Raw genomic sequence first — 18,731 nt, forward strand, 5'->3', positions numbered from 1 at the left:
ACTGCCTTGTTGTGGCGAAGGGGCTTGCGTAACTCAGTGAAGCCATAAGCTATGCCGTGCAGGGCCACCCAAGACGGACAGGTCATGGCAGAGAGTTCTGACAAAATGTGGTCCACTGGAGAAGGAAATGGCAACCCACTCCAGTATCCTTGCCAAGAAAACCCCATGGAACTTATCACAAGGCTAAAAGAGATGACGCCGGAAGATGAGCCCCTCAGGTCGGAAGGTGTCCAATATACTACTGGGGAAGAGCAGAGGGTATTTCCAAGTAGTGCCAGAAAGAGTGAAGCGGCTGGGCCAAAGCCGAAAGGACACGAGGCTGTGGATGTGTCTGGTGGTGAAAAGAAAATCCGATGCTTTAAAGAACAACATTGTTTAGGAACCTGGAATGTCAGATCAATGAATCAAGGTAAGCTAGAGGTGGTCAAACATGAGATGGCAAGATTGAACATCGACATCTTGGGAATCAGTGAACTAAAATGGACAGGCATGGGCGAATTTAATTCAGGTGACCATCATATCTACTACTGTGGGCAAGAATCCCTTAGAAGAAATGGAGTAGCACTCATAGTCAACAAAAGGGTGGGAAAAGCAGTACTGGGGTACAATCTCAAAAATGACAGAATGATCTCAGTACGAATCCAAGGCAAACCATTCAACATCACAGTAATTCAAGTCTATGCCCCAACCACTGAGGCTGAAGAAGCTGAGGTTGATCGGTTCTATGAAGACCTACAACACCTTCTAGAACTAACACCAAAAAAAGATGTCCTCTTCATCATAGGGGATTGGAATGCTAAAGTAGGAAGTCAAGAAATCACCGGGATAACAGGCAGGCATGGCCTTGGTGCACAAAATGAAGCAGGACAAAGGCTAATAGAGTTTTGCCAGGAGAACACGCTGATCATAGCAAACACTCTTTTCCAACAGCACAAGAGGCGACTCTACACATGGACATCACCAGATGGTCAATATCGAAATCAGATTGATTATGTCCTTTGCAGCCAAAGATGGAGAAGCTCTATACAGTCAGTAAAAACAAGACCTGGAGCTGACTGTGGCTCGGATCATGAGCTTCTTGTTGCAAAATTTCAGCTTAAATTGAAGAACGTAGGGAAAACCACTAAACCATTCAGGTATGACCTAAATCATATCCCTTATGAATATACAGTGGAGGTGAGGAATAGATTTCAGGGATTAGGAGTGCCTGAGGAACTATGGACGGAGGTCCGTAACATTGTTCAGGAGGCAGCAACGAAATCCATCCCAAAGAAAAAGAAATGCAAGAAAGCCAAGTGGCTGTCTGAGGAGGCTTTACAAGTAGCAGAAGAAAGAAGGGAAGCGAAAAGCAAGGGAGAAAGGGGAAGATATATCCAACTGAATGCAGAGTTCCAGAGAATAGCAAGGAGAGACAAGAAGGCCTTCTGAAATGAACAATGCAAAGAAATCGAGGAAAACAACAGAATGGGAAAGACTAGAGATCTCTTCAAGAAAATCGGAGATCTCAAGGGAACGTTTTGTGCACAGATGGGCATGATAAAGGACAAAGAAGGCAGGGACCTGACAGAAGCAGATGAGATTAAGAAGAGGTCGAAAGAATACACAGAAGAACTATACAGGAAAGATCTTAATGTCCCTGATAGCCATGATAGTGTGGCCACTGAACTTGAGCCGGACATCCTCGAGAGTGAAGTCAAGTGGGCCTTAGGAAGCATTAGTAACAACAAAGCTAGCGGAAATGACAGTATTCATCTCAGTATAAAATTTATATTTATATTTATATAGTATAAAATTTATATTTATACTTATTTATATTATAAAATTTTATAATTCAGTATAAAAGATGATGCTGTTAAAGTGCTGCATTCAATATGCCAACACATTTGGAACACTCAGCAATGGCCGCAAGATTGGAAAAGGTCAGTTTACATTCCAATTCCAAAGAAGGGCAACGCCAAAGAGTGTTCAAACTACCGCACAATTGTGCTCATTTCACATGCCAGCAAGGTGATGCTCAAAATCCTACAAGCTAGGCTTCAGCAGTATGCGAACCGAGAACTACCGGAAGTACAAGCTGGGTTTCGAAGGGGAAGAGGAACTAGAGATCAAATTGCCAACGTTCGCTGGATGATGGAGAAAGCAAGAGAATTCCAGAAAAACGTCTATTTCTGTTTCATTGACTACGCTAAAGCCTTTGATTGTGTGGATCACAACAAACTGTGGCAAATTCTTAAAGTGATGGGAGTACCAGACCACCTTACCTGTCTCCTGAGAAACCTGTACGAGGGTCAAGAAGCAACAGTAAGAACCAGACATGGAACAACCGATTGGTTCAAAGTTGGGAAAGGAGTACATCAAGGCTGCATATTGTCACCCTGCTTATTTAACTTATATGCAGAGTACATCATGAGAAACGCCGGGTTGGATGAATCACAGGTCGGAATTAAGATTGCCGGGAGAATTATCAACAACCTCCGATATGCAGACGATACCACCCTAATGGCAGAAAGCGAAGAGGATGTAAAGAGCCTCTTGTTGAGGGTGAAAGAGGAGAGTGCAAAAGCTGGTTTGAAACTCAACATTAAAAAAACAAAGATCATGGCATCTGGCCCCATCACTTCCTGGCATATAGAAGGGGAAGAAATGGAAGCAGTGACAGATTTTACTTTCTTGGGCTCCAAGATCACCGCAGACGGTGACTGTAGCCATGAAATTAAAAGACGCTTGCTCCTTGGGAGGAAAGCTATGGCAAACCTAGACAGCATAGTAAGAAGCAGAGACATCACCTTGCCAACAAAGGTCCATCTAATCAAAGCTATGGTTTTCCCAGTAGTAATGTATGGCTGTGAGAGCTGGACTATAAGGAAGGCTGAGCGCCGAAGGATCGATGCTTTCGAACTGTGGTGCTGGAGAAGACTCTTACGAGTCCCCTGGACTGCAAGGAGGTTAAATCAGTCCATCCTAAAGGAAATCAACCCTGAGTGCTCATTGGAAGGACAGATACTGAAGCTGAAGCTGAAATATTTTGGCCACCTAATGCGAAGAGAAAACTCTCTGAAAAAGACCCTGATGGTGGGAAAGACTGAAAGCACAAGGAGAAGGGGACGACAGAGGATGAGATGGCTAGATAGCATCACTGATGCAATGAATATGAACTTAAGCACACTCCCGGAGAGAGCGCAGGACAGAAGGCCTGGCGTGCTATGGTCCATGGGGTCACGAAGAGTCGGACACGACTGAACGACTGAACAACAACTTATATATTCTATCCCTATTTAAGAAAATACTGCTTCCTGAAAACAAAGCCACCAGATCAGAGTGAGGCAGAATTCACAAGCAATCCAACAATCTACTTCCCAGCCAGAATGGAAATCTGTCAGCAGCTAGGACCTATGGGCGCTCTATGGGTGGAGCCATTACCAGGGAAACCTCATAGGCAGTCCGTTTAGAGAGCAATCTTGGCAAGTAGAGGACTGGGGTACTTCAGCTTCCACCACAGGGATGTGCAACAGGATTGCACGCACCCCCCAGCTGTCCAATGTTATAACACATATCTACAAGCAGTATGAGGATGAAGTCATTATTCTGACCCAGTAGTTAGAAGATAGGTTTCAACTGGATGATAAGAAGCTTTCAGCAAGGAATCTGGAATTCTGCCTCACATCACTGCAAATTCTGTGATAGGAATAAAACCGGCCACGTGAGCACTTTCCAACAAGGCTGCTCAATTTGATGCAGAATTTGGGGAGTCGTGCTCCGGGCTACAAAGAAAACAGTGATGGTGGTAGTGCCCGGAACCCACAATCAACAGGTATGATATTTAGGCTAGTTACAAAAACAAATTAGACAGCTATTATTGTGAATCAATTATAATAACTTTTTAAAAATGGTAATACATTATTCATCTCATTACATTTTTATTCCTGTCTTCCTCCAAGAAATTCAGGGCAGCATACATAATCCCTACCCTTCACAACATCCCTGTGAAGTAGGTTAGGCTGGAAGTGTGTGGCCCTACATCACCAAAACAGCTTCATGGCTGAGTGGGGATTGGAACCTGAGCCTCCCCAGTTCTAATCCAAAGACTCTATTTACCAATGGCCTTTTGCCAATGATGACTGTCCCTGTTCCTATTTGGAGATGGCTGCAGTTATAGCAGTGGGAGAAGCTTTGCTATGCTGCTAGGTTTGCCCTTGACTCTTGCAGGGCTGGTGGGCAAGCTGCCCTTACTCCTGCCCTTGCTAACAAATGAAAATTAAAAAGGTAAGTTGCTATCTATACAGTTGCATTCTTAGAATATTTGACTATGCTCAAAAAAACAATTGACAATATCTGACCAGTGAACTGAGCAGCGTGACAACCCTAGCTTTCAACCGTTCCAAGTCATTAAAAAGGAAAAAAACCCACCCAACACTCCTGGCAAGGCCTAGATTATTTACTTTAGACCCAAACTAGTCATGACACCCTTCATGCAATTAGCAATTGTGTGATTATGATGATGATGATTTGCTGAAGCTGGGGAGGTGCTACTGGGAGCCTTCAGATTATAATGTATGGGGGGAGGGCACCTCAAGTCTATCCACTTAGTAACAGCCATCCCCAATTGCCCATGATGGCTGGGGGTGATGGGAATTGTAGTCCAGTACTTCTGGAAGGTGCCAAGTTGGGGAAGGCTAGCTTGTAAATCTCAATGCAATCTGCCAGGGTCTAGCTCTAGTTCCAGAGCCATGAGCTGTGGTGCTAGCCACATCCTGACAACAAAAAGTATATGACACCATGTGGGTGCAGCTCAATCGCCTTGATTAATATCTTAAAAGGGCGGGGTACAAATGTTAGAATTGGTAGATAATTAAACAGATAACAATGTATACTGCACATCCGCCAACAGAACATTAGTTATTGGGTGGGTTAGAAATGTAAGAATAAATTAAAAAAAAAATAAAAATCACTTTTGCATGCCTCCAGGAGCACATCTCTTGTCTTTGGGTATGACCCATTAATCACTTGAAAGTATGGCCCTCAGGCCAAACAACGACAAAGATTCCTTCTCCACTCTTCTGTAATGCTGCATAGTGATTCTCCTGTTGGAGTGGGGGGAACTGGATTGGGGTGGGGGGCTGGAAGACCCCCCCACTCCCCATAGCCTGAATGATGTAAGGGGCAGGGCTACGCTGGCTTGGCCGGGAGGGTTCACCTGTGTGGCTTCCTTCCCAATGGGGAAGGCCCCACACAGGCATGTCCATGGGCGCAGGGAGGAGCAGCTCTCCCAGTGCCAGCCAAGTCCCCCAACATCTGCGTCACCTGCTGCTATCTCCGATCTGTGCTTAGAAATAGCAGTAGGGATTCCTCCAAGGGCAGAGCTTGGAGGCCAGGCCTTGCCTTCTGGAGAAATCCCTGAAGGCAACACAGGCCAGATGGGGAACCACCTGTTTTAGTGCAAGAGAGCTAGATGACCACAGAGGATCAGCTTCTAGTTATACAGCCCAATGGCCAAATAGCACTGAAAGGTCAAGCTACTGCATAAAAGTTCCCTAAAGTTTTCTGGCTGTAATGACAAAAGACAAAGTGGCCAGGCTTGGTCCTATGTCTGAACAGAAGGCACCAGCACTGCTTGCAAATGTCGCCCATGCCATCATTATGTGAAAGACCCCCCACCCCCCAACACACAAACACACCCCATCAGCTGAATCTAGGGGTGCTGGAGAAATCCACAAGGGAACCAAACGAGTTCAGATTTTTATGGGGGAATTCGTGCATTTTTGCAGGTGCGAATTTGTGCAAATTCGCACCTACACAAATTCAGAAACTAAAACAAAAAATCCAATTCCATCGATGGCCAGACAGAACAACAGGCGGCTGACAATCCACGAAACACAGACAGAATGGATTTTACACAATCCATACATCCCTAGCTGCTTCTAATTTGTCCACCTTGCTTTGGACTGCCAGTGCTGCACACTTGCTCAGTGGTTCCCCACTGCATTGAACGTGAACTCCAGCTTCCTAGGAAGCTGCCCCCAAACCCTGGCTTCATACACATTTTTCTCTGTTCCCCCATCATGGGACTTTCCATTATTCAGGCTGGCAATGAAACACTTTTGTCACTATGTCTAGCTCTCAACAGGTCCTCCCCCTTATAGGACTTTGGTATCATGAAGTGCCCCATGGTGGAGGCAAGCATCAGCCCTTCCACCAAGCTGGCGCTCTACAGACACCGTGGACTACAAATCCCATCAGCCCCAGCCAGCATGGCCAATGGTCGGGATGATGGGGGTTGTAGTCAAAAACACCTCGAGGGCACCAGTTTAAGGGAGGCTGCTCTCTAGGGCTTATACCCATCCCGGTCTACTGCCTGTGACTGGAAGGAGGGTGTGAGAGAGAGTCCATGCAGTTTTTGCAAAGACCAGATGATGAGGGGAGATGCAAGAAAAGGCCACAGTGAAAAGAAGGCAAGATGTCCCTGTTTTTCCTCACACGCAACTGATCGCAAGCTGTCCTAGTGGCCTTCTATCCCCACTATTTGACATATACCTTACGTCACTTTTGCTTCCCCACAGATGCTAAATTAGCCTTCCCCAACATGGTGCCCTTCAGATGTTTTGGCCTACAACTCCCATAATTTGTGACCATTGGCTACGCTGGCTGGTGTTCACAAGAGTTGTAGTCCAAAACATCGGGAGACCACCACACTAGGAAAGGCTGTGCTAAAAGCATAATTGACTCTGAGCTCTACTGCAAGACCTCCTGGTGCGTTTGGGCGCACACTTGTTGCCCATATTCTTTGTCAGGCAAACCTTTGGGTACGAAAGAAGTTTGGGCACTGTTGCTACAACCAGGCAACCAAACTGCTGCTCATATCTTAGTACCAACAGAAGAGCAGTGAAAGCAAAATTGACGAGGAAGCTGCATTTCTCCATGGGCCCTGAATAGAACGCAGTGGTGTGCCAACACACCTCTTTTCTCTGTGCATCCCTGAGCCACCACAGTCCCTGCATAGTTAAGTGGAACACCGTTCTGGTCAGGGCCCTTGGAAAGCGGTTCCTAAAGCTTTCACTGTCCTTGTGAATAGAATTGGCTGCGTGAGGAGAAAATGTCTGAGGCAGCTTGTACAAAGAAGGCTTTAATATGGCTGGCCAGATATTAGTTTCTTCCACCTTGCAAAACATTTGAGCAGCACCAGCAGCAAAATGTATGTTTTGAACCTATCTTTTTTCTTTTCTTTTCGTTTGGTCTTGCAAATGTGATGATCTACAACAGGTGTGTAAACAACTTGAGTGCAATCCTATGCACATTTGCCTGGGAGTAAGACCTACTGAACTCAATCGGGTTTACTTCTGAGTAGATTATGCATAGTATTATACTGTTGGTCACCAATGAGGAGTTAAGAATTGACTCCAGGTGATCAGAAAGGAAAATTTTGCAAAAGCCATTTCTATTTTTTCTTTCCTTTTGGATCACAAACATTTAACACAGGTATGCATGGGGAGAGCAGGCTAGTAAAAATCATTTGTGGCCTAGCAACTTTTGTGAATTTATCTTCAAGGGTAATCTATCACTACATTTCTCAGGGGGTACTCCATGAATAGTATAACTCAACCCAAACAGTTCTTCTTCCTTTGAAAAGAAGAACAGTATTTCTCTATCCTCCAATACATTCCCACACCACCTTAGGCTCAGTCAAGTATAAACTTGCACACAGCTTCCCCTTCTGAGGCAAGTGACAAAAACAGTGGCATTCCTATCATTTAACCAGTGCATGAGGGGAACACAGTAACTGCGTGAGCATTGAACAGAGACACACAAATCATTTTGTTGGGCCAGAGATCAGATCAAGCCCAGAGCCATGTCCAGGGCAGTCAAAGGGACTGCACAGCAGCATGGCTGAAAACAAACTGTAAACTTGTCAAACTGACAACTGATTCGCTTTGTCGATGAAGTAAGGCCTGAAGGACATCCTATGTCTGCCACTCCACTCATCACTGTAAAAGAGGGTTTCTGGCCGCTAAATCGCCTCTGCAAAAAAAAAAAACACACTCCTGAAAAATCGGCATGTTGTTTGCTGCTGTTGCAAATTCAGCAGCGCCTCCCCCAATTATCATGGGGGGCCTGCATGCAGCCCACATGGTGCCCGCCCCTGCTCTATACTAATAGCAAAGTCATTCTCGGAGTGTGGATCCTTATGCAGCCAAACCAAAACAATTCACGCGCAAGTGGGAGGTGTCAGCAGGCTCAGGGAAACCTCGAAGTTTGCAGAAGTACAAAAACAACTTTAGGGGGGGGGATCTAAGGGGAACCCCCCCAATAAAAACCAGGGGGGGAGTCTGCCTGTTGAGAGGAGAGGATAGATGGAATGGAATATCCTAGAAAAGGGTATGGCTAGCAAGTTGGAAACCTGGACAGTAGCACTCTACGCTGCAATGTTTTGTTGCGGTTTGTACTTGCGTAAACTAAGAATAAAGAAGAGAATGCCTCTGAGCACGTGTACTTTTCCCTTGCTAATGAGCAGGTAAAACCAGCACATCTGGGTTTGTGGCATCAAATCTGATTTCAAGGGAGGTTCGTATTTCAGAAACCAAGCACTGCTGTGCGTGCATTCACCTCTAAAGAGATGCCTTTTTTGGAGGAACTAAAGTTAGCAAAGCAGCTGTGCAGGAACACAAAAAGGTCTGTGAAATCATGTCCTTTCCATTAGCCACAGCCTCTCTCCAGTCCATATTCTAGTCTCTGGGTAAAGTCATTTAATGGCACATCTACAACAATGATCCCACAGCTACCTGAGCAGCATATCAGAGCCATGAGGGTGGTGGAAATGCGCCAGGAGCAGAAGTGAATCCGAGTACTTGCTTTGAACAGTTCTCGCTCTGCCTTGGCTTCATTTCCTACGATGAAAACTCATTGTATTTCTTCCCCGCCAAGGCAGACGTGGCATCGCACCACACACAGACAGCCTCCAGACTGGGTATTTCCTTCTTTGTGCTTACGCAAAAGCAACTCACTCAAATCCCTGTTTTGGGGCAGGGCTGACCCAAGGGCTTTTTTTTTTTTTTGCTGCCCTAAGTTGGGCAGCGTGGGGGCAAACAGACAGCTAGCCCCAGAAACCCTTGGCGTGCTTGAGGAGCCAGCCACACCAGAAGCAGAGCAGAGGCCCAGACTTACAGGCTGCCTCCAGCATGGAAAGCACCCTATGAACTGTGCTGCCCCTGGGGTTGCCTGGTCTGCCTGTGCTACATACAAGTCAGCACTGATTATGGGACAGCATCTTCCTCTGTAAAGGAGGAGAAACGCGTTGGCCCAAAGCAGGGGCACTTACATCGCAAGCTCTAGAATGCCCTGGTTCAAATCCCACTTTACCCATGGATTCACTAGGGGGGCTCAGGCAAGCCATTAGGAAGCTGCCTCAGACCAACTCAGACCACTGGTGTATTCACTCAGTATGGTCTATACCAGTCTTCCTCAACCTGGTACCCTCCAAATGTTTTAGACTACAACTCCCAGCATTCCTGACCTTTGGCCATGCTGGCTGGGGATGATGAGAGCTGAAGTCCAAAACATCTGGAAGGCACCAGGTTGGAGAAGGCTACACTGACAGGCATCAGCTTTCCCAGATTTCAGAGAGTCTTTCCTGGCTCTAGCTGGAGATGATGGGGATCGAACCTGGGACCTTTTGCATGCAAAGCGTGTACTGTACCATGGAGCTCCGGCGCTTTCTCAGCCTCAGCTTCCCATCTGTAGAGATCATCTTTAGATTGGCTGGCCTACCTCTAAGGTTGTTCTCAAGACTGAGAACCCCCCCCCCCGTTTAATTTCAGCACTATAAAATGCTGAATAGTATGCCCCTGCTATTATTACAAACCTAAATTGGGAGTAGCTTGTTCCCTGCATCCACAGTGAATAGGCGAGCCTCCCCCCACCCCCACCGCACAGCCAAAGGCCCCATGGCTCCAACTTAAATACACAGCCAGGAAAGTCAAATCAAGCAAGTGAAAGAAAGCGTTCAATGAAGCGAAAGGTCTGGGCGTCAGATCCCTGCCTGGAGGATGGTAGACCCAGAGCAGAGAAGCAAGACATTCCCTAATAATGGGTAGCCCCAGGAGGGCAGAGGGGCTTTGGAGCAAAGCGGCGGCGGCTGGCTAAAGCGAGGATCTGGCCGCAGTGGCTCGTGCGGCACAAAAGCAGCCATGATTCATTGGGGAGGGGAAAGGCGGCGAGCGAAGCGGGGGGGGGGGGCAGGGAGAGGGGTTGTCAGCAGAGAGAGACCAGTCGCCTCGGAAACCGAACTGGCGCCCCGGCTGCAAACTGATGAATGGAACCCAACCCGCGCCATGGAGGTGGCAAAAAATACGCTGGTCTGAGCAAACGGGGGGAAATGCACATCTCCACAACCCACCGGCAGGGTGTGCACGGGCACACGCGCCATCCCGGTATGTATATATACCCAGAGAGCGAGGCCGTGCGTGCACGCAAATAGCAGGCAAAGAACACAACCGCAGCGCTCAGCCCACGCGCGTGCTTAAGCGTGGCGGCGGGCGTGCAACACACACACACGCACACTGCACACAACACATGGCCAAATGCGCGCGCATCCACCCAAGACGACGACACGTCTACCCTGTATGCCGCGTGGTCGCACACGAGCGGGGGGGGGGGGGGGACAAACAAACATCGGAGACTAAATCCCTCTTCCATTCGCGCGTGCACACAGCGAGGTGGAACTCGCTCGCCCTGCACATCCCAGCGGGTTTTCGCGGGGCTTCCATCAACGCGCATCCGCGCAGTGACACTCCCGCCCGCAGCACACGAAGGGCAGGGGCGCCGCGCGCACGACCCGGCTTCCCACGGGAAAGGCGGGGGAAAGGCGCTCCCTCCGCGCCACGCAATCCCTGGGCGATGCCCACGCGCCGTGACCCCAGCCCCCTCCGCCCAGAGAACCTGGAGGAGTGAGCGCTGGAGCGACGGCCCGCGATTCCGGTCCCGCCACCGCCGCTAGGCTGCGGGCGAGGGGTGGCGGCGCGATCGGCCTCCGAACAAAGGCAGCTCCGCTCCACCTCGCACGTGCTCGGCCACTGCCGCCTCTTCTTCCCCGGCGGCGGGCGGAGAACGGCAAACGCTCCCCAGGGTCAAAGGCGCCCCCGTCCGGGAGCCCGGCGGAGAGGCTCGCGTCCCCCCGCGCGCCGATCGGGCCCGGGCTCCGGCTCCCTCACCTGGCGGGGGCGGGGTGGGGGGTGCCTTTACCTGCCTGAGTCATGAGCAGAAGAAGCGCTTGTTCTTGCCCCGCACCGCTCATCCAGGCGCTGGTGGCGACGAGAGTGTGTCGCTGCCTGAGAGCATGCGTGTGGGAGGGAGCCAGGCATCTGATTTCGGAGAGGGAGGGGAGCGCGAGGGAGGCAGCCTGCTCAGGCACTTGGGGGGGGGGTGCAATGCTCCCAGCAACGGGGGAGGAGAGTCTAGGCTCTGTCAGGGGCTGGAGCTCTTCAAGAGCCTGCACAGGAGCGTGGGGGAAGCACAGTGCATCTCTCTCTCCCCGAACAGCTTTTCTCGTGCCGAACTATATCAGCGCCATTAGCAGTCCAAGGCAGGGCAGGTAGCCTGAAAATGGATTCCCCTTCTCCCCCCCTCCCCCGGTGATCTGGCGAAAATACAGCCCCGCAGATGTTAACGGGCGTCTTCCAGTGAACCCTCTTCTCCAGAGGAGCAGCAAAAAACAAGGTCGATTCTTGCTTGCGGCCCCTTTAAGATGAGAAGGCTTCAGTCCTTAAACAGACTGGAAATGGTGCTGTCAGAACAGGACTTTGGGGCAGAAGGCCAAGCCCCCCACTCATGAGGGCCCCCAAGCACAGCAAGTCGGGCTTACCACGTTTTTAATTAAGTGAAGTGATGCACATCGCCATCTAACTGGGTGTGTAAGACCATTAAGTCCAAAGTCTGCACGGCTCCTGACACTTCCTAGGGAATAAACACCAGTGAACATAGTGGGACTTACTTCTCAGGAAACACCACTGAAAATCTTGAAGACTTTCTGGCTTCAGCATCAAGCCAGCCTTTTCTCTCCCCATTTTGCTTACCATCCAGCCTGATGAAGAAGAGCTGTGTGAACTCAAAAGCTGACTCACTATGTTGTGACTTTTTGGCTAATCCTAATAAAGGTATCGCCTGGCTGCACCTTTTGAAATTTGTCTAACACACTAACAAGTCTTCACTGTGAATCTCTTAATCATTAAGATGCCACAAGACCTTTTTCTTTGCTTCTCCAACCTCTTTGCCTTGGCCACTTACACAGCACAATCCGAAGCATGTTTAGACAGAAGACAGACCTACAACTCCCAGCATTCCCCAGCCAGCATGTTCTGTCTATACATGCATAGGGTTGCACCCTAAGATTGTTTACTCTCCAGGCTTACCCTTCTGTGTTCCATATACAGCAACTAGCACATGGTTGGTGCTACATAAATATTGGAAAGTGGCAACCATATGATTGACTACAGGGAGAGAATTTTAGAACTCGGAGAAACCCAGAGTCATAAGGAGCCAAGTTAATCCAGTGGCTATAGGCGACAAGGCACTTCTATTACTGATCGAGGTGTCTGATCATCCAGTACAGGGCAGGAAGAGCAGCTGAGGCAATCTTCGCTTCCCCACCCTCCTGCCCTACAGATTTTGCTAGGTGGGCTGTTCAGCCTGTCTAGCTGGGGTGCTTCGGTGGGGGAGGGAAGGAGGCTGGAGGAGGCTCAAGATAATTTATATGCTGGCCTCACCTGGTCTCTCCAGAATGCCCCCTTTCCTCCTCCTCTGAGGTAGCTTTTCCAAACTTGGAGGGCTGCTGACATGGTTCTTTCTGCACTGGCTGGGAGCAGGCAGGGGAGGAGGATTGGATCTCTGACTCCCCCTTCCGAGGTCGGAGCACTGAACAATCCTATGGTCCCTGGGACACTCACCCAGAGACCATAGGATTGCTATCTATCTATCTATCTATCTATCTATCTATCTATGTATGTATTTTAAGCCTGGTCCTCACATAGCAAGAGCCATACTTGATCAGAACAAAGGCCTATGTAGTCCAGCATTCTGTTTATATGGTGGCCAACCAGATGCTTATGGGGAACCCACAAACAGGACATGTGTCAAGGGCTCCTTGGAGGCCTCTCTCAGTCTAATCCAGTAGCCAAGTCCAGACACAGACAAAGGGATTCTCTTCAAAGCTTTATTCCTCTTTTACAACTTAACAACTCTACTATTAGCAACTAGATATGAGCAGCAGAGTACCTATGCCCTAAGTTGGAACAGTTGGTCCCTGTTTGAAAGGGAATCACCGGCAGACCCTGAACTTAAGGGCTAGGGAGAGTCCCTCCCCTTTTCCCTTGGATCCTCTGGGCGCAACTGTTGTTTGCGCGCCAACTGGGCACTACGCCTCCTTTCCGCGCCCTCCATTTGGCGCTGCTCTCTGCGTCGGCGACGCGCGTCCATCAAGTCTGCTTCCCGCGCTCTGTCACTCTCAGGACTGCTATCTAAGCTAGGAATGCCGGTGGGAGGAATCTCTGTCAGCTGTTGGCCCTGGGAAAGAGGAGTGCGCTCCTCTCCCAGGAGCGACTCCTCTTCCTCAGAATCAGAACTACTCTGGGATTCTATGGGCTCAGTGTCCACCCTGACAACATGAGCGCAGTAGTACTGTCCTGCTCACGCCCCCCAGCAACTGGCATTCTGTCTCTGATACTGGAGGTAGCATATAGCCATCAGGACAAGTAACCATTGATAGCTCCTCCTCCATGAATTTGTCTAGCCCCCTTTATAAAGCTGTCCAAGTTGGTGGCCATCACTACATCTTGTGGTAGCAAATCCCACAGTTTGATTGCACTGTGCAAAAGAACAACTTCCTTTTATCTGTCCTGAATCTCCCACCACTCAGCTTCATTGGATACCGGGGGGGGGGGGCACTTAACTTATCAATTTTCTCCATACCATGCATAATTTTAGTCACCTTTATCATGTCCCCTCTTACTTGCCTTTTTACTAAACTAAAAAGCCCTAGGTGTAGGCAACGTGCTGCCTTTCTTGGTTCCCGCTGAAATGCCCTACCCATTCTACTTCCATTTTTTAAAAACAAAATTAAATATTCTTAATGGTGGTGAGGGCCTCCTTCCCCTGCCATCTTCATTTCCCATTACTATCTCTGGATCACATGTGGGGCTCAGAGACATTCTTATGAAATGAAGATGGTGGGTGGATGCAGGCCAGCACTTTTCCCTGCAGCACACCCAGTCCTTTGCGACTAGCCATATCTCTCCTGGTAGCCATTTTGTGGTGGTGCCCAGTACAATTTCACAAATTACCAAATGTGGCCATGGGCCCCAAAAGGCTGCATACCCCTATTGTAACCTTTTGTCATAGGAGAGATGCTCCAGCCCCTTGATCATTTTGGTTCTCATTTTCTGCACCTTTTCCAGCTCTACAGTATCCTTTTTGAGGTGCAGTGACCAGAACTGTACACAGTATTCCAGGTGTGGTCACACTACATATTTTTATGAAGTCATTATAATATTAGCAGTTTTATTTTATTTGCCCTTTTCACAGCAGACACACGCTGGGTCAACCTTTTCATTCAGCTGTCTACAACAACCCCAAGATCCCTTTCCTGGTTAGTCACCATCATTTCAGAACCCATGAGCATTTATGTGGCATTAGGAATTCTGCCCCAACGTGCATCACTTTATGCTTGCTTTCATTGAACCACATTTGCCATTTTAATGTCCATTCCCCCAGTTTGGAGAGATCGTTTTGGAACTCTTTGCTGTCTCATTGTGTTTTAACCACCCTAAAGGGTTTGGTAAACACCAATACGATTCACAGCTGACACCAGAAGCATTCAGATTTCACCAGTGTGCTGTGAAGTCTTATTTCTCTGCCAGCATAACATCTTCACAACATTGTCCAGTAGCACCATTTGGGGTGGTGCAGGGCAGGTAGTATGGTTCTCAAAGGCCTCCTGCAACCCATTTGCCTTAGATTTGGATATTTTTAACAGAGCCAGAGATTAATGCAGCTAGGACACCATCTGGTCCTGTTGTTATGGATACTTTTCAAGTTGTGCAACTTGAAGATACGATAATGCATGCAGTAGTTGGATCCAGACTAGACTACTATGAGGCGCTTTACATGGGGCTGCCTTTGAAAACAACTCAGAAACAGATGTCATGCTGGGTTGGGACTAATGGGCGTTTTAGGCCAAAACCTCTGAAAGGAACATAAAGGCCATGCTGGGAAAGTAAAGCCCTAACAACAACAACCAAAGTGTCTAGCAAGGTTTTGCTCTCCTACAACAATGCCTTGCCGTTTCATTGACTTTTTCAACCACTGATTTTTTTAAACCAAGATTATTCATAACTGAGAATATTCAATTATGACACATTCTTCAAAGCTTGGCTCATAATGTCCAAAGGTAAGATTGGCTGCTGGTAAGCTAGTGCAGCCTTTACTGATTTAAAATATTTCTAGGCCAACCTTTCTGAACAAAGTCCTTCCATGGCAGCGGACACAAATAGAAACTTAACATTACAATAATATAACATTAAATTACAAATGTCAAAATTTTAAAAAATACAGAAATAAAGAATAATACTTAAAACCAACATAAAACATGTCTCAAAAAAGCACAACAATAAAACAAAATAAAATCACTTCAGTTAAAAGCCACATGAAACAAATAAGTTTTTAAAGCTTTTTTTAATGCCAAGGTTGAAAGCATCATTCTAGAAAGTAGGGGCCACTACTGAGAAAGCCCCATCCCTAATGCCCACCAATCTGACCGCTTTCAAATGTGGGCCAGTAAGCAGACTCCAAAGCTGATCTGAAGGCACAGGCAGCTTCATCCAAGTGCAGATGGTCCTTCAAATATCCTGGCCCCAAGCCATTTATGGGAGTCTTTCCCAAATGGGTCCCCCCAGATGTTCTGCACTACAAATCCCATCAGCCTCAGCCAGCATGGCCGATGATCAGGGTGATGGGAGTTGTAGTCTAAAACATATGGAGAGGCCAACATTGGAGAAGGCTGAGCTAAGTCCCACATTGGAATATTATAGTGGGAGAGAACTTGGACTCTAAAAAGTTTTAAAACATGATAAAATGGAGAATAAATCTTTTTCAAAGTTCATAAAATGGCATGGGGGGATAAGCTGTGTCACTCATTGCTAGTGTTATGACATGCATCCAGCCTATATCTATATGAACTGTGGGCATGTCCACGTACCAGCAACACGTAGCAACAAATGCACTAGCTGGATGGGGAACAGGGAGAAACGGCATTTCCTATAGCAACAAAAATTGCAGTCTGGAAGATAGGATAGTGAAGTATCTTACTGTTAAAAAATCTGGATCCTCTGATCCAGATCTAACAACTGTGCATTTATTGCACAAAAATATCGTCTGGAAAGAATTGGTGGACCATCAAGGTCTAAAGAGGTGTTTGTACTTGCACCCAAATCAAGACATTGATTTTGGGCCACACATTCTTACCAGGGTCTTCACTGCCAGACCTCCCATTCCCCACACCGCCGGGAAGTGAGTCCTATGAAGAGCCAAGAGGCACTGTCCAGTCTATGCAGGCGGCCAGCCAGCCACAGATGGGCCTCGTCCCTGTGCTCTTTGAACAGCAGGCCATTCCTGCTCTCATCTTCCAATTCTCCTCCACTCCCAACATCCAACAGTCTCACCATCCTCTGCCCTGCCTCGATTAGTAATAATGTCTTAGAAAAAATAAAACCCACAGAGTGCAAATCCACCCACAGCCTGAATCTGCAGTTGATGCCGCCCACTTTGCCAACTCCATCAGAGAAGCCAACATGTGCTACTGCTGCAGCCAGCAAGATGATGAGGGACCTCCTGCATCTCTGGAGAGGGGAGGCAGGTGTGGCACCCACCGCACTGTCACCTCTGCACACTCCCTGCCCTTTACTGCACGGCCTCTCCCTTCTCTCCTAAGCAAGAACAGTCCCATGCTCCTCTTCCTAGAGGGTCTATAAAGGATGGGCATGCGCCAAAGGCTTCAGTTTGAGGCTACCTGGGAGAGTATGGAGAGAACAGCAGCACTTCACGCAGACCACAGGAGCTCTGCCTCTGCTTCCTGGCTCTGCTTTGTCTAACAACAACGACATCCTACGCACTCACACTCTCCTCAGCGAGGAGGAAACCACCTCTGCCGCTCAGTGGCAGGTTCTTCACCTCCCCCTCCCTCCCAGGTTCTGAAGGATTCTCAGCTCCTGCTGTTCGTCGCTCAGAGATGCAGCATTCAGCAGGTTAGCGTTCTACAGTCCCAGTGGTCCCTTGGGTTTGTTAAGGGTCACTTCAGCTTCAGAACAACAAGAGAGCAGATTCGGGATCATAGCCTGCTACACACGGTGGTGCTCGTGAGAACGGATGCCAAAACCCCCTGACAACTGGGGAAGGTTCCGATCTTTCTTGCTGCACAGAGCCATGCCCAAAAGGTAACTCCCGCCCTTAAATCCTTGTTCTCGGGGCTCTGTGCATTCTGCACTTATGCAACCACAGATACTTCATAGATGATTTCCTGAGAGAAGTGAAAGCATGAGGGGAAGAGGCAGTGGAAGCCATGAGAGCTAAACCTGTTTTAAACCATTTTTAAGCATGTACCATAAACATACCTTTTAACTACTGTCACAGAACTGGGGCCAATTCCAGCAAAGTAACCATTCTCCTACTGAGACTAAGTTGCCAGCTGCCCATTTTCACCTGGGTAGTATGGGAACTGAAGCTCTACATCTAGACTGGGATTTTCAAAATCCAGAAAGACAGCAGAATAGTTAGGGCAGTGTTTCCCTCTTTCTCCTTTGTATAGTATAGTATAGTATAGTATAGTATAGTATAGTATAGTATTGTATTTTATTCTTTTAGCCTTTGTGGTTTTATACCATTTTATTCCTTTAGTACTTCTGATCTGCCCAGAGAACTTCTGTTATTGGACAGATTTAAAATATAATAAATAATACATTTCTGCCCAGCCCTCCTTCAATGTCATTTGACCCCTGGGCACATACTACTCAGTCCTGCTGCTCAGGAACTTGGGCTAGGAGAGAAGGTGGATTGGTTAGCAGTGTTTCCCTCTTCCACTGCCACTTTGCTCACCCAGGGGTGGGAAGGGCATGGAGTTCAAGATCATACGTTTTGTTTCTAAAAACAGATTGCTTGTCCTGATCCAGCTCTAATTATGCCTTAAAAGGTACTTATTCATGAATAGTTACACCAGAATATGCCAAGCAAAGAACTCTTGCCAACAGAACATCAAACACTTCCCTGTCCCAAACAGGTCATCTCAAAATTCACAGCCCACTTCATCAGAGGCCTGAAGTGTTACCTTGACTTCTCTGTGTGTGTGTATACACACACACATACACAGTTATGGGGTGTATGTATGAATGGTAAACAGTGAGGTCAGAGGGAAATGAAATGCAGAAAGTACAGACAGTGATAATTACCTTATTAACAGTGGCCATTTACAAAACAGGTGTTGGGTGATAGCACAAACATCTGTGCTATGGTGAGATGATTAATATACGTAGCGTGGTTTTTAAAAACTCAAGAACTGTTATCCCTGTTCAAGCCAGGAAACGGAGTTGAGCCTCTTGATGAATTGTTGTTCAGGTGTTTTACGTTGCAATCTGTCTTTGAAGTGCCTTTGTTCAAGACTGGCTTTCTTAAGATATTATTAGCTAAATCTACACTGGTGC

At 47.7% G+C, this 18,731-nt stretch overlaps 1 protein-coding gene across 2 annotated transcripts in view; it reads right to left on the minus strand.

Moving 5' to 3' along the window:
• The window catches only part of GPRIN1 (G protein regulated inducer of neurite outgrowth 1), a 33,312-nt gene extending 16,236 nt beyond the window's left edge, over positions 1 to 17,076 (minus strand). The window contains exon 1 of one of the 2 annotated variants that reach the window (XM_084832449.1): positions 17,048 to 17,076. The gene's annotated coding sequence lies outside the window, so the exon portion shown is untranslated. Of the gene's footprint in view, positions 1 to 11,232; positions 11,356 to 17,047 lie in introns of those variants that run through there. The other variant, XM_084832448.1, reaches the window with a different exon arrangement.
• Positions 17,077 to 18,731: the final 1,655 nt, after the last annotated feature.

This window comes from Heloderma suspectum, chromosome 2 (assembly GCF_057233095.1).
Source record: "Heloderma suspectum isolate Gila_16-S chromosome 2, 16-S_ref, whole genome shotgun sequence".
Classification (NCBI taxonomy): Eukaryota; Metazoa; Chordata; class Lepidosauria; order Squamata; family Helodermatidae; genus Heloderma; species Heloderma suspectum.